This window comes from Vombatus ursinus, unplaced genomic scaffold (genome assembly GCF_900497805.2).
Source record: "Vombatus ursinus unplaced genomic scaffold, bare-nosed wombat genome assembly UNPS02014799.1, whole genome shotgun sequence".
Taxonomy (NCBI): domain Eukaryota; kingdom Metazoa; phylum Chordata; class Mammalia; order Diprotodontia; family Vombatidae; genus Vombatus; species Vombatus ursinus.
The window spans coordinates 38,745,832-38,758,428 of NW_020954577.1; positions in this window are offsets into that span (position 1 = coordinate 38,745,832).

Below are 12,597 nucleotides of genomic sequence, written 5' to 3' on the forward strand. Positions count from 1 at the left end.
ATAGATAGATAGATAGATAGATAGATAGATAGATAGATAGATAGATATACATGGATTAGGAAACTGAGATTCAGAAAAGTAGAGTGACCCTTAATTTTCATAGGACATGTCCCTGGCCCTCTTCATGCAAATCACATGAGCAACTTTAATGCAACTCACTTTCTGAATCTGATATTTAGGGAAAATCAGCCAGCTGACCTCAAAGGAACTTGGTGACATTCTTTACTCACTTTCTACTTCCCTCAAAGTGTGTGCGTGTGTTGCACCAACCAAATAAAACATGGTGGGTGGTTTGTGGTAACCCTGTACTGTATAAAGTGAAGAATAAGTGGGTCTACCCAACGTAGAGGTCGTATCTGTCAAGAAAAAGTGGGGAGAAAAGAATAAATCCACAAGCCACACACAGAGAAATCAACCTCTTTGCCTTGTAGTTGGCACAGTAGATCTCTGTTCTGGCCTTCAAGTCAGGAAGACCTCAGTTCATATCCTGACTCAGACACACAGCACTCCTGGATGACCTTGGGCAAGTCACTTAACATCATTGTGCCTCAGTTTCCTCATCTGTAATATGGGGATAATAACACCGCTTCACAGGGTTGTTATGGGGACCAAATGAGGTCATATATGTAAATAGCTTTGCAAACCTCAAAGGATAAAACAAATCTGTTTTTATTGTCATTATTATTAACTTATACAAGGCCACCTAACGAGTAAGAAATAGGTATTTCTATATATATATCATCGGGCAATTTTTGTCTCTGTTACTGACTCCAACAAGTCACTTTCTCTGTTTGGGCCTCAGTTTCCTCATCTTTTAAATAAACTTTTTTGGACTAGCTGATCTCTTAGGTTCCTCCTTGCTCTAAATCTATGACGCTATGGTCACAAGACTGAATTAAAACAGTGGGTCAAAAGTTAGCAAAAGATTGAAGAATTTACCCAATGACCACAGCCCTTAGCATCATAGATTTAAAACTAGACATCTGTAAATTCAACACCCTTATTTTACAGATAAAGGAACAGATCCAGAGTGAGGAAATGATTCACCCAAATAGTACATGCAGGATTTGAACCCAGGTCCTCTGACTCCAAAGCCAGTGTCCTTGCAGACCAGGGAAGGGTGAGGAAATGAATCAAGGATTGCTCCGGTCAAGGCCTAACCGTAGTATTTTTGAACCAACACTATCATGTTGCTTCCAAAAAGTCCATTAAAGAATCAGCAAATTCCACCATGGAGAGGAGGGAGGCCAACGCTCTTGGTCCCCATCTTCCATAAGACGCACTCATTCTTCACTTTACACAGTCCAGGGCCACCACAAACCGCCCACCATGTTTCATTTGGTTGGAGCATTACATGCACACACTTTGTAGGAAGTGACAACCAAGTCACAGAGAGGATCCTTGGAGTGATAGAATCAGACAGTGCCTAAGCCTAATGCTCGTCATCCAGATTGCTTTTCCCCCTAGTCCCCTATCCCTCGTGTGAACCCAGTCCTTAATGTAAACCAGAGCTCTCAGCGGCTCCAACTCTATCCCTGGCACTTGATGCTCTCAAAACTCCCGCACAGCTCTGGGCAGAGAGCCCCAACCCCCGGCTGGGTTTTTCCTGGGCCTTTGCTTTCCGGAATGCAGTTGCCTTGAAAACTTCCCTGACTCAACCAGTTCTTGTCAGAAGGAATCCTTCCTTCCCACTGAATTGTTTTTCTCCTTCCTTTCGGTGATTTATCCCACATGCCAACCTCTAGGGAAACTGCTTTTGGTGGAGGAAAGACACAAATCAAAACAAAAAACAGGACTTGAGTGGTCAGAGCTCCCCCCCACCCCCGCCACTCCAAAAAAAAAAAAAAAATCAAAAACAGTTTCCTGTATTTTCAAAGGTCTTGGAGCATTTGAAAAGCTGATATGTCTGAAATGCGAGGGGGTAATATCTGAAATCCAATTAGTCGCCTTTGCCGCGTGTCCACCTTCTTCTCCTCTCCAATCTTCTTTCCCTCCCTGTTAGTCTCTCCTTTCCCTTTTCTCAGTCCTTGCCTCAGATTTCTTTGTCCTCATCTGACTGCTTCCTTACAGTCTCTCATGCTTCTCTATAAATATAAAAAGTTCTCTAAGAACATTAGTTCGTGTCTTTCCTTTACTTCTCCCTCTCTGTAGAGTTATTTTTACACATCTCCCTTCTGCTTTATTATTTTCTGTTTCCTGTTTATTATTTCTCTTCCTTCACTCTGGTTTCCTTTTCTCAGATTGTTGAGTCTTTCTTGATCCCTTGTGACAGAAAGAAAGAAAGAATTAAAGAATTTGGGACCCAAGCGGCTGACAACGCACGCTCTTAGCAGAATAAACAAGCCAGCCCAAGTCTGGCTCCAAGGAGGTTACTGGTTCTCGAGGTGGTGGTTAAGGAAGGTTTGCAGAGTAATGCTATTTCAAAGGAATGTCTTTGTTTGCTCAGGTGTGTGGGGAAAGTGGAAGACAGAAACGCACAGCATCTCAGTGACTTAATTACTCAAGTTGAGTGTGCCTAAAGAGCAAATAATCTTTTGTCGTTATTGTTAATTCCATCTTCCTTTACAAGTATCTAGCTCTCCATCCATCTGAGCCCTTAGGACCTAAGTGGAATGAGTGAGTGTGTGAGTGGCTAATCAGGGGGTCAGGAGCTGCCCAGTTCAGGTGCTGCAGCCACTGGACACAGCCCTGAGTCTTGGGTTTGAACTCTTGCTCTGGACGAATTGATCTTGAGATGGCTAATAGACATCCAAGTGGAGAAACTCAGCAGGCAGTTGGTGAAACAAGAGTGGAACTTGAGAAAGAACTGAGGACCTGTTATGTAGATGTTGGAAGGAAAGCCAGCTCAATCCATGGGAAATGAGATCATCAAAACTTTCATTCCCCCCCATTAACAGTGAGGAGATTAATACTCACTTCTGTGTAAATGACTAATGGCTCCTTAACCCTCCTAGAGTTATTTCCCTATTTCTTAAGCCAAATAATTCTCTCAATTGGTAAATTAGGCAAGAGAAAGCTAAGAACTGAGGCATTTTGATGGCACTAAGAGGTGAGCTGGTTGGTGCCAGCTGGTGGTACTTTTCAAAGCACTTTTAGGAGCTCAATTCAACAAACATTTATGAAGAGTTTGTTGAAATTGCTACTGACAAGAGTAAGTCATTCCACTCTCCAATGGCTCCCCTCACCATTCTTGCAACTTTCCAAATTAATATACTCTTGCCTAGCCATCATTACCCTCTTCATCATCATCAAGGCTATCATTTATATAGCACCTACTATGTGCCAGGCAGTATGGCAAGCACTTTGCAGATATTATTCCATTAGAACATAAGCTTCTTGAGGACAAGGATTATCTCCAATTTTGTATTTGGATCTTCATTGCTTAGCACAGTCCTAGGCACATCATTCATTCATTCTCACTGCCTTTTTATCTCTAGTGCTTACCATAGTGTCTGCCAAGCAATAAACACTTAATAAGCGTAGGGTTGAATCAAAGTGGATACCTCAAAATGATGCACAAGGCTTCTTGGACCTTCCTAAAGTCACAAGATTCTTAAAAGGTTCATCAAAGAGGGCCTTTGAATAGGGATTTACCCAAACTCCTGGTTTTGGCTTTGAATCTCCAGTTCCTGGCACATGACTGGTACACAGGAAAGCCTTGTTAAATGAAACTGAAGTGAGGAAGGGCAGGGAGAAAAGTTGGCCTGTGTCTAACTGTCCTAAGCATCTAGGCTTCTATTTCAGATGTTTCTGAGTCCACTGACAAACCGTGCTGCTGGGTCTCCTCCTTCCCTTGGGCTGAGCGGCCCATGCTTATCAGGGGGCAGATAGCCAGGGGGTTATCTCAAAAAGGCTGCCTTCTCTGCCAGGATGTCCCTCTGAGAGCCAGCTTACTTTTGATTTATTGTTGTTAATTCCTCTGAACTGGAAGAGTGGGCAAGCACCTGGGTAAACCCAGTGACCCCTCAAAGAGAGAGGTCTCCTGCCTGCCAAGTGCCTGCGCCTCGGGCAAGAGTCACAAACCATGCTGTCCCCAAGGGATTAACAACAACCCAACGAAAACAGTAACTTTAAAATAGTGGAATTGTGGGGTAATTACAGGGTAGAGGGAAGAGGGCCAGGGAAGAAGCAGAGAGGTTGTTTTAAAAGCTTCATGCCCCCTAATTGAGTAATAAGACCCTACTGACCAGTGTTCCCCTTCCCAGGCACTCATGCTTTTTTCCCACAGTAGGGCCTCACTGTAGTGAATGGGTTGGTTTGTGTGGTCCTGTGAGCATCAGCAAAGCTCAGTCATTTCTGTTGCCTAAATGCTGCCTAGAAAGGAGAACTTTAAAGATTTCACAGTCAGGGCTGGAAGAGATCTCAGAGGTCACAGAATCACGCAGAAATCACAGATTTCATGCCAAAAGGGAACACTTAGAAGTTATCTAGTCTAACTCCTCCTCATTCAGTCAATTAGTCAACAAACATTTATTCAGTCCTACTATGTGCCAGTCACTGTGCTAAGTCCTGGGGATACAAAGAAAGGCAAAAGATAGTCCCTGCCTTCAAGGAGCTCACAGTTGAATGTGGAGTTAAGTGACTCACCCAGGGTCACACAAGTAGTGAGCGACAAAAGCCAGATTTAGACACAGGTCTTCTGTCTCCAATGTGGTCTGCACAAGGTCATCTGGCCTAGACTCCTCATTGTACAGATGAGGAAATTGAGACCAAGGAGGTAAGTGACATTCTTAAGATGACCCAGGTAGTAAATGGTTGAGCCAGGATTTGAACTCAGATCTTCTATATCCAGACCAGCCTCTTTTCTATTATGTCACTGGAAATCCATTGAACTTCAATGGCCAACTGCATATAGGATTCAATTCCATTCAACAAACATTATTAGGCAGCTACTCTGTGTAAAGCGCCATGCTAGACAGCAGGGTATCCAAAGACAAAAATAGACAACAAATGATTCCTGCTCTTGAGAAGCTTACATTTTAGTTAGATAGATAGACAGAGAGAGAGACAGAGAGAGAGAGAGAGAGAGAGAGAGAGAGAGAGAAACAGATATAGAGATAGACACGTGAGGATAAGAAAACTTGAGGAGAAAGAACCAAAAATTAGAGAGATTAGGAAAGGCCTCCTGTAGGAGGTGGTCCATGAGCTGAGCCTTGAAGGGAGCTAAGGATTCCAAGAAATAGAGTTGAAGAAGGGCTGCATTCCAGGCATGTGAAATTGCTTCAGTATAATACCAAGTCCCTGGGAACTATAAGCAGTTCATTTCCTTTGGAGTGCATAATGTGTAAAATGGAATAATGGGAAATAAGTCTTGAAAAGTAGGCCAAAGTGAGACTGTGAGAGGCTTTAAATGCCAACCTGTGGAGTTTGTGCCTTATCCAAAGGACCATAGGGAGCCACTGGAGATTCTTGAACAGGGCGGTGACATGGTCAGTCTTAATATAGAAGAGTAATTTTAAAGTTCCACGTATTGGGATGATAGGGAAAGTAGGAAGACCTGTCTTAAAATCTGAATCGAAATTTAGAGCTCCTCCCAGATGACAAGAAGAATCAGAGATCTGAGAGCTAGATAGAACATGGAAGCTCTTGTCTCTTTCTCACTGGTTACAAGAGAATGAGATCCTTCCCTACCCTCGCCACCATGACTGGTTTTCAGACCCCTGATCTTCACTGGCATCTGGGAGGAGCCCACCAAGAAGAATTACACTTTAGTGATGGCACCCTAAAGAGTAGAGAGTGTTTTTGTCAGTGTTGGCATATTTTTTTGTGCTTCTTCCAAAGCCTGTGTGCAGATACACAGGGACGATGAATCCCGGGTGAGTGCAGAGGAGTTAAAGGCAAAAATGGCGGTAAGGTCGTTTCTCCTTTCCTAACGTTTACTGATATCCCGAGTCCCTCAGTGCTTAGACAACGAGACAGGCACCCCTGGGAAGAGTTCCTATCAGTTGGAGTGCAGAGAAGGAGGTTGGTAGAGGCTGAAGGACCTGAAACAAAGGACTCTTTGTAATTTACTTCTTATAAGTGCACATATTTTAATGCCAAAAAATTCTGCCATCCCCAATGCATAGGCATTTGGGATGAAGCAAGTCCTGCCTTATAAGGCGGATTATTTTGGGCATATTTTGAACATACAAGGAGCACACTTTCTAAGCCGTGCCCAGGGCTCAGAAATGCTTTGACCAGCTCTGCCTACCAGACTGGAGCACTACTTAACACTTCTTAGAGATAGTACCACCACTCACACACCACTCACACATTCTAGTATACCAGCCCACGAAGTCGTGCAGTCAGAATTATCTATTGTGATTGAGAGGACATTAGATTTGGAGTCCAAGACCTGGATTCAAATACTGTCTCTGCCACTTACTACCTATGTCACCTTGGGCAAGGCGACCCTACCCAAGGTTGTTGGACCAGACGAGCTTTGGCATTCCTTCCAACTCTAAAGCCCTGTGATCTGGGGCCAGTTTTAGTAGTTCATTATTTTCTGAAATCTCACAACAGATAGTGGATTTCAGTGCCATGTCCCCTATGTGATTGGTATTTATCTTCAATATCAACGTCAAGCCACTTAAAGGTGACTTCTCAGAACCATCCCTCCAAGATCACTCCTGAAGTACAATGCCAGCCCTTAGCCTAGAAACTTTTTGCCCACATAGGAGCTTAAGGGGAGGCACGGTGGGATTCTGTGTCTTCAAGTATCAGAAAGACTATCACCTGTAAGAGGAGGGATTAGATTTATTATGATTGAACCCGGAGGATAGAACAAGGTGAGATGAGTGGAAGCTGGAAAGTGGCTAATTGAGTCTTAATCCCAGGAACAACATTGCTTCCATTTAGAACTATCCAAAAATAGAAAAAGGAGCTTAGAGAAGTAGTCAATTCCCCTCATGGGCGTTCTTCAATTAAAGGCTAGAAAACCAACCAATCAAGACATCAACAAGTATTTATTAAGCACCTACTATGTACCAGTCACTGTTAACAATAGGCAACATTCATATGGTATTTTAAGGACTGTGGAGGGTTTTGTATACATCCTCTCCTTTGATCACTCACTGTATGAGGTTCTGGGGACACCGAGACAAAAAGGAATCAGTGTCTGCCCTCAAGAAGCTTCCATTCTGTCAGGGGATATTGAAGAAGGGAATTTTGTTCCAGTATGGGTTACATTAGATGGCCACTAAAGTTCCTCCTGGCTCTGGGATTTGGGGAGGAGAGCTCCAGGAAACGTATTCCTTAGACTTCTCCATGCTCCTGTCGCCCAGGGCACACACAGCTCCTTGTCCCTGGCTTCCACTTGAAGATATTATGTGCTGGGAGTTCGATTTCCCCAGAATAAAATGATTCGCATTTACCTACCTAGCAGCTGTCAAAGCCTGCAATTTTTTCTGTAGGCGTAAGCAATTTTTTTTCTTAAATGTGGCTTCATCTCTAGTTTGTTATCTGTCAGCAACAGCGAACAGAGGTTCTACAGTCCCTATCCTTTCTCCTACGAGTAACAATTAAAGCAAAAATCTGCCGAGAGTACAAATGCATCTTTCAAGGATTGTCACTCTTGTGTCGTGTGCTGAACAGGTTTAATAGGTTTTCCGGGAGACCTTCGGAGGCAAAAATGGGTCTGTAATTTTCAATGGGAACTCAACAGAAGAAAGGAGTCGCTTAACTACTTATGGGCCAGAGCGACAAGAAGCCTTCCTGGGCCAGCTCAGGCAAGGCTTTGGGATGGAGGAGAAAACAGGAGGCAAGCTTTTTAAGTAAGGGATGAGGGCAAAAGAAAGATATAGAAGGGAAAGAGCTTGGGAGAGCACAATCTGTTTGAATACTATGTTGGCCTCATTCCTAAGGGTGGGTGGAAAACCTGCTGGCTGAAAATTATCAGTGGTCAGAATACCAAGGAGAAAAAGAAAGCAAAGGAAGGGAATGAGGGAGGGAGGGAGGAAGAGAGGGAAAGAGAGGAAAGAAGGAAGGAAGGAAGGAAGGAAGGAAGGAAGGAAGGAAGGAAGGAAGGAAGGAAGGAAGGAAGGAAGGAAGGAAGGAAAGGAAGGAAAGGAAGGAAGGAAGGAGGAAGAAAAAGGGGAAGAAGGGAGGGGAAGGAAGAAGGAAGGAAAGGAGGGAAGAAGGAAGGAAAGGAGACAAGAAGGAAGGAAGGTAGAAAAAAAAGAGGGAGAAAAGAAAGGAAGGAAAGAAGGGGAGGAAGGAAGGAAGGAGGGATGGTAGAAGGGAAGGAGAAGAATGAAAGAAGATAGTTTGCCTCTAAGTGCACTTTTTTCATGTCTTGGCATCTAGTTTGTCTACCACTCCACCACTCACAATCTGCTAGGGTGAACAATGCCTCATTATGGCTCCAGCAAGATAACCCCTGCCCCTCCTCCTAGATCACTACCACCACCACAAGGAAGCTCTTTCCCATGGAGGATAGAGGACCCTCGGCAGGCTGGCCTATGAACTGGGACGGGGCATTTCTCCAGGTCCTTTTCTCTTCCATCTCACTCAGACTTTCTGCCATCCGCTTAATGATGTCCTACTTCGGTTAATGCCTTTGTTAGATAGCAAATGATGTTTCCAGCCTTCCCACAAAGACGCTTTTGTGTTCTCTGTCAAAATATTCTCTTAGCAAAAATGATGGAAATGCCCAGAAGCATCCCTGCCCTCCCCTTTGGGGTTTGAAGAAGAGGGTGTTAAATGTTTAACCTGGATTGATGAGCTTTACAAAAACTATTCGATGAAATGAAAACTTTCTTAGGAGAATAAATCACACCGTGACTGTTCTCTCAAATGGACAAGTTGGGTTCTTTTCTCTCTCTCTCTCTCTCTCTCTCTCTCTTTCCCTGTCTCTCTCTCTCTCTCTCTCTCTCTCTCTCTCTCTCTCTCTCTCTCTCTCTCTCTCTCTCTCTCTCTCTCTCTCTCTCTCTCTCTCTCTCTCTGTCTCTCTCATTGATTTTGTATTTGGTTAATGATTTCAACCCTGAGATCGTAAGGCAAGTTAGAACGTAAAGGATATGGGACAATAACTTTAACCTCTAAATTTTAACTACATGTTGATTTTGACACTGAAATATTGCAATTAGCTGGGACTGTTTTCCAATGTTTTAATTTTTGCTGATGCTCCAAAATGTTGCAGAAAAGCTGATTCCTAATTATTACATACGGCAATGCATACATTTCTTCCTAATTAAAAAGCCTCTAAATTCTGAATAATCAATTTGTGAAGGCATATGGTTTTGAAAAATTATGCATTTAATTTCTCAAGATTTATTAGTAATTTGAACTGTAGCTAGTTAATTATGGTTATAAAACTGATGTGGTAATACTGGAGATTGATGTAACGATATGACTGCAAATTTATTTTGATATGTCTCCCTTAATATCAGAACATTACAATACACTTACATTTCCAGCCACTTCTTAATTATGCTCAGAAGCATTAGTTTAATGAAAGATAAAAGGATTTGATAAGTGTACATTGGAATTTATTTGAAAAACTATTTTCAACATGAAACAAACATATTATTTTTTTGCCCCTGGCAAAATTAAATTTGTAGTTAGCTATAAATGAGTAGATAGCAGCTATGCCTTAAAATTAAATAGTCCTTGAGACAGAGATTTCCATTAACTGTTGTGACACATCACAAAGATGTTTGCATGAGAAAGTAGTTAAACTGTACAAGGGAAACCTGCTGTTGAGAATGAATAGAACTGAATGTAAACAATGATTGCATTGTAAATATTCACAATGGGGGGGGGAGAAGAGGGAACTTTTTTTTTCTGTTTCCTTTGTCATGTGAATTTCTAGGCAAAGAAAAAATCCTAACAAAAATAGCTCTTTTGAATATGAAATAAAATCAAAGCTTTGGATTTTTATGTTGTTGTTTTAGTTTTAGGAGAGAAAGTAGGGGCTTAATTGATTGTTAGGAAACTCTACTGATCTGTTTCCCTTGAAATAAACATACGCTTTCCTAATAAGCTAATGCACCGAACCTTATCACTGGCTCCAAGAAAGGGAGGAAAGGGAAAAGGAAGAAATATGTTTTTTTCTAGACTGTGTCAAGAGATATGTGTTTAAATGAACTTAATCTGGAGGGTGAGGAATTGGAAGGTCAGTAGTAGGATGGATTTGTAGATCTGGAGTGTTGTTCAACATCAAAATGGATGACAGAGGCCGGATGGTTGTTTAAGCTTTCTCGCCGGAGGGTTGGGTATCTTGGATCATGTGGGGACAGCTCAGGCGGAGGGGCAGAAGGATTGACCAGATGACCTTCCAATGTCCTTTGCAGTTACGTGAAAACGAGAATGTATAGACTCCGACCAGGGATTTGTGATCAAAATACCTTCGGGTTTTACTGAACTCAGCTGCCTGTTCACTTGGAAGATGCTAGTTTGGGAATATGCTTTAAGTTCAACAAGAATTTGTACATGAAATTATAGTGACTAATCCATGGCAAACACAGTGCTGGCTACTGGGGATACAAAGACAGAAACAAAACAGTCCCTGCCCTCCTGAAGCTTACATTCTACTGGGGAGGGTGATTATAGTAAGTATCTAGAAAGAAAGAAACACAGAAGAAGGCGGAGAGAAAGTTCTCACTGGGAAAGGGAAGGGCAGGAAAAGCTTCATGTAGGAGGTAAAAACCCAAGCTGTGTGCTTTAAAAAGAAAGCCAGGGATTCCAAGAAGCGCAGGTGAAGAGGGAATTTGATTTCACTTTTTCTCCACATTATATTCCTGTGCCACGGGGAAGTATGGTGGTGGGAAGAAAGCGATGAGAGGAAAGAGAGAGGCAGAGGGAAGGGAGTACTTTGTGCTGTCTGCAGAGGAGAGCAGAGTGGTTCCCACATCCCTGGAATGAGTGTGAGCGTTTGCTAACTCGCTCAGTTTATCAGAGGTATACTGCTCGGATAAAAGTTCTGTTTGTAGGAATCAATCAATCAATAAGTGCTTATTAAGGCACTGTGCTAGGTGCTAAGGATAAAACCACAGTAAATGGAAATACTCCCTACTCTGAGGAGCTAACTTTATCTAGGGTGGGGAGATGACAAGGACAAATATAATAATAATAACAACAACAGCCATAAATCCTACGCTTCCACACAGTATATGCAGTAGATGCGTATTGTTTGCTGACTCAATCCTGGGAAAACTATTAATTCCTTCAGGCCACCAGGTTATCAATTATCATTCCCTACGAGCTTGGGGTTTTAGCGTCTGGGACATATTTACAAGATGGAGTGCCCAAAGTAAAGCTCGATGAGTTGAATATTTATCAAGTGGGTTTTGCTAAAAAAAAAATAAAAATAAAAAGACAAAATCAACTGGATGCCACTGAGGTCAAGAGACTAGTCATGGTCAAAAGGGAAACGCTCAGCCCCAAGATAGGCTTCAGAGATGTGGAAACTGGAGTCTGTGGGGATGAGCAAGGTTATGGAGGAAAGGCTTGGAGAGAGTCTGTGCTTTTACAGAATCCCAGGGACCTCTGTAGCCATGCAGTCTGGCTCATGCTTGACAAAAGGTACTCCATCTTCTTCCAGAGCACTTCAAATAAGGGAAGGGAATAAGTATTTATATAGTGCCTACTGTGAGCCAGAACCTGTGCTGAATATTTTACAAGTATTATCATATTTGATCTTCACAACAACCCTGGGAGGTAGATGCCATTATTATCCCCACTTTACAGATGAGGAAAATGAGGCAGAGATAAAATGCCTTGACCGTGGTCATTCAGCTACTGTCTGAGACTAGATTTGAACTCAGGTCTTCCTGACTCCAACCCAACCCCCTATCTACCATGCCACCTCTCCCCCCCCCCCCCCCCACTTCTCCAGCAGCTCATTCCACTCTGAAATTTCTCTGTTAGGAAGTTTTTCCAGACATCAAGTCTGAATGTGCCCTTTCTGTACCCATCTACCTGCCGCTTCAGGGCCATTCAGAACCAGGCAAATCTGTCCCAGAAGTCATCCCTTCCACAGTCCTACCAACCTCTTCCCTTTGACTGATCCTCATAAGGCGTGTTCACAAGACCCTCCACCCTTCTGACGACCATCCTCAGGAGAATCTCCAGCTCATTCCCATCTCTCCTGAACTGTGGTGTCCCCTATACTCCAGACAGGGCCGATGAGGACACAGTACAGGCGTGCCTATCCCCTCCCTCATCCTAGAGACTCTGCCAGCCTCTATGCCTCAATGCGCCAGAGGATACATTCACTCATTCAGAGTTTACAGTCAGCTTTTTCAGAAAGGTCCCAGCATGCCTTTCCCATGTTACAACTGCGACGTGAACTGGTTTAATCCAAGTGTAAGTAAAAGTCATCCCTGCTGAGTTTCATCTTAATGCATTAGTCCCAGCGTACCAGCCTGTTGAGACCTTTTGGGACCCCGAGCCTTCACCCAGCGTGTGAGCTCTCCCTCCGAGCTGGGGCCATCTACCTGGCTCATTATCACGCCTTCTCTCCGTGCATTTTAGGTCCCCTGTGCTGAAGGTGAACACGCCAGGTGGTGTTGGCTCATTTTTCTGATCGCTTGGAGCTGTTTAGAGAATGCAAATGTTTTTCTTTTATTTCTCTTTGCAGCCCAGACGCCGAGAGGAAAGCCAGCCATTTTACAC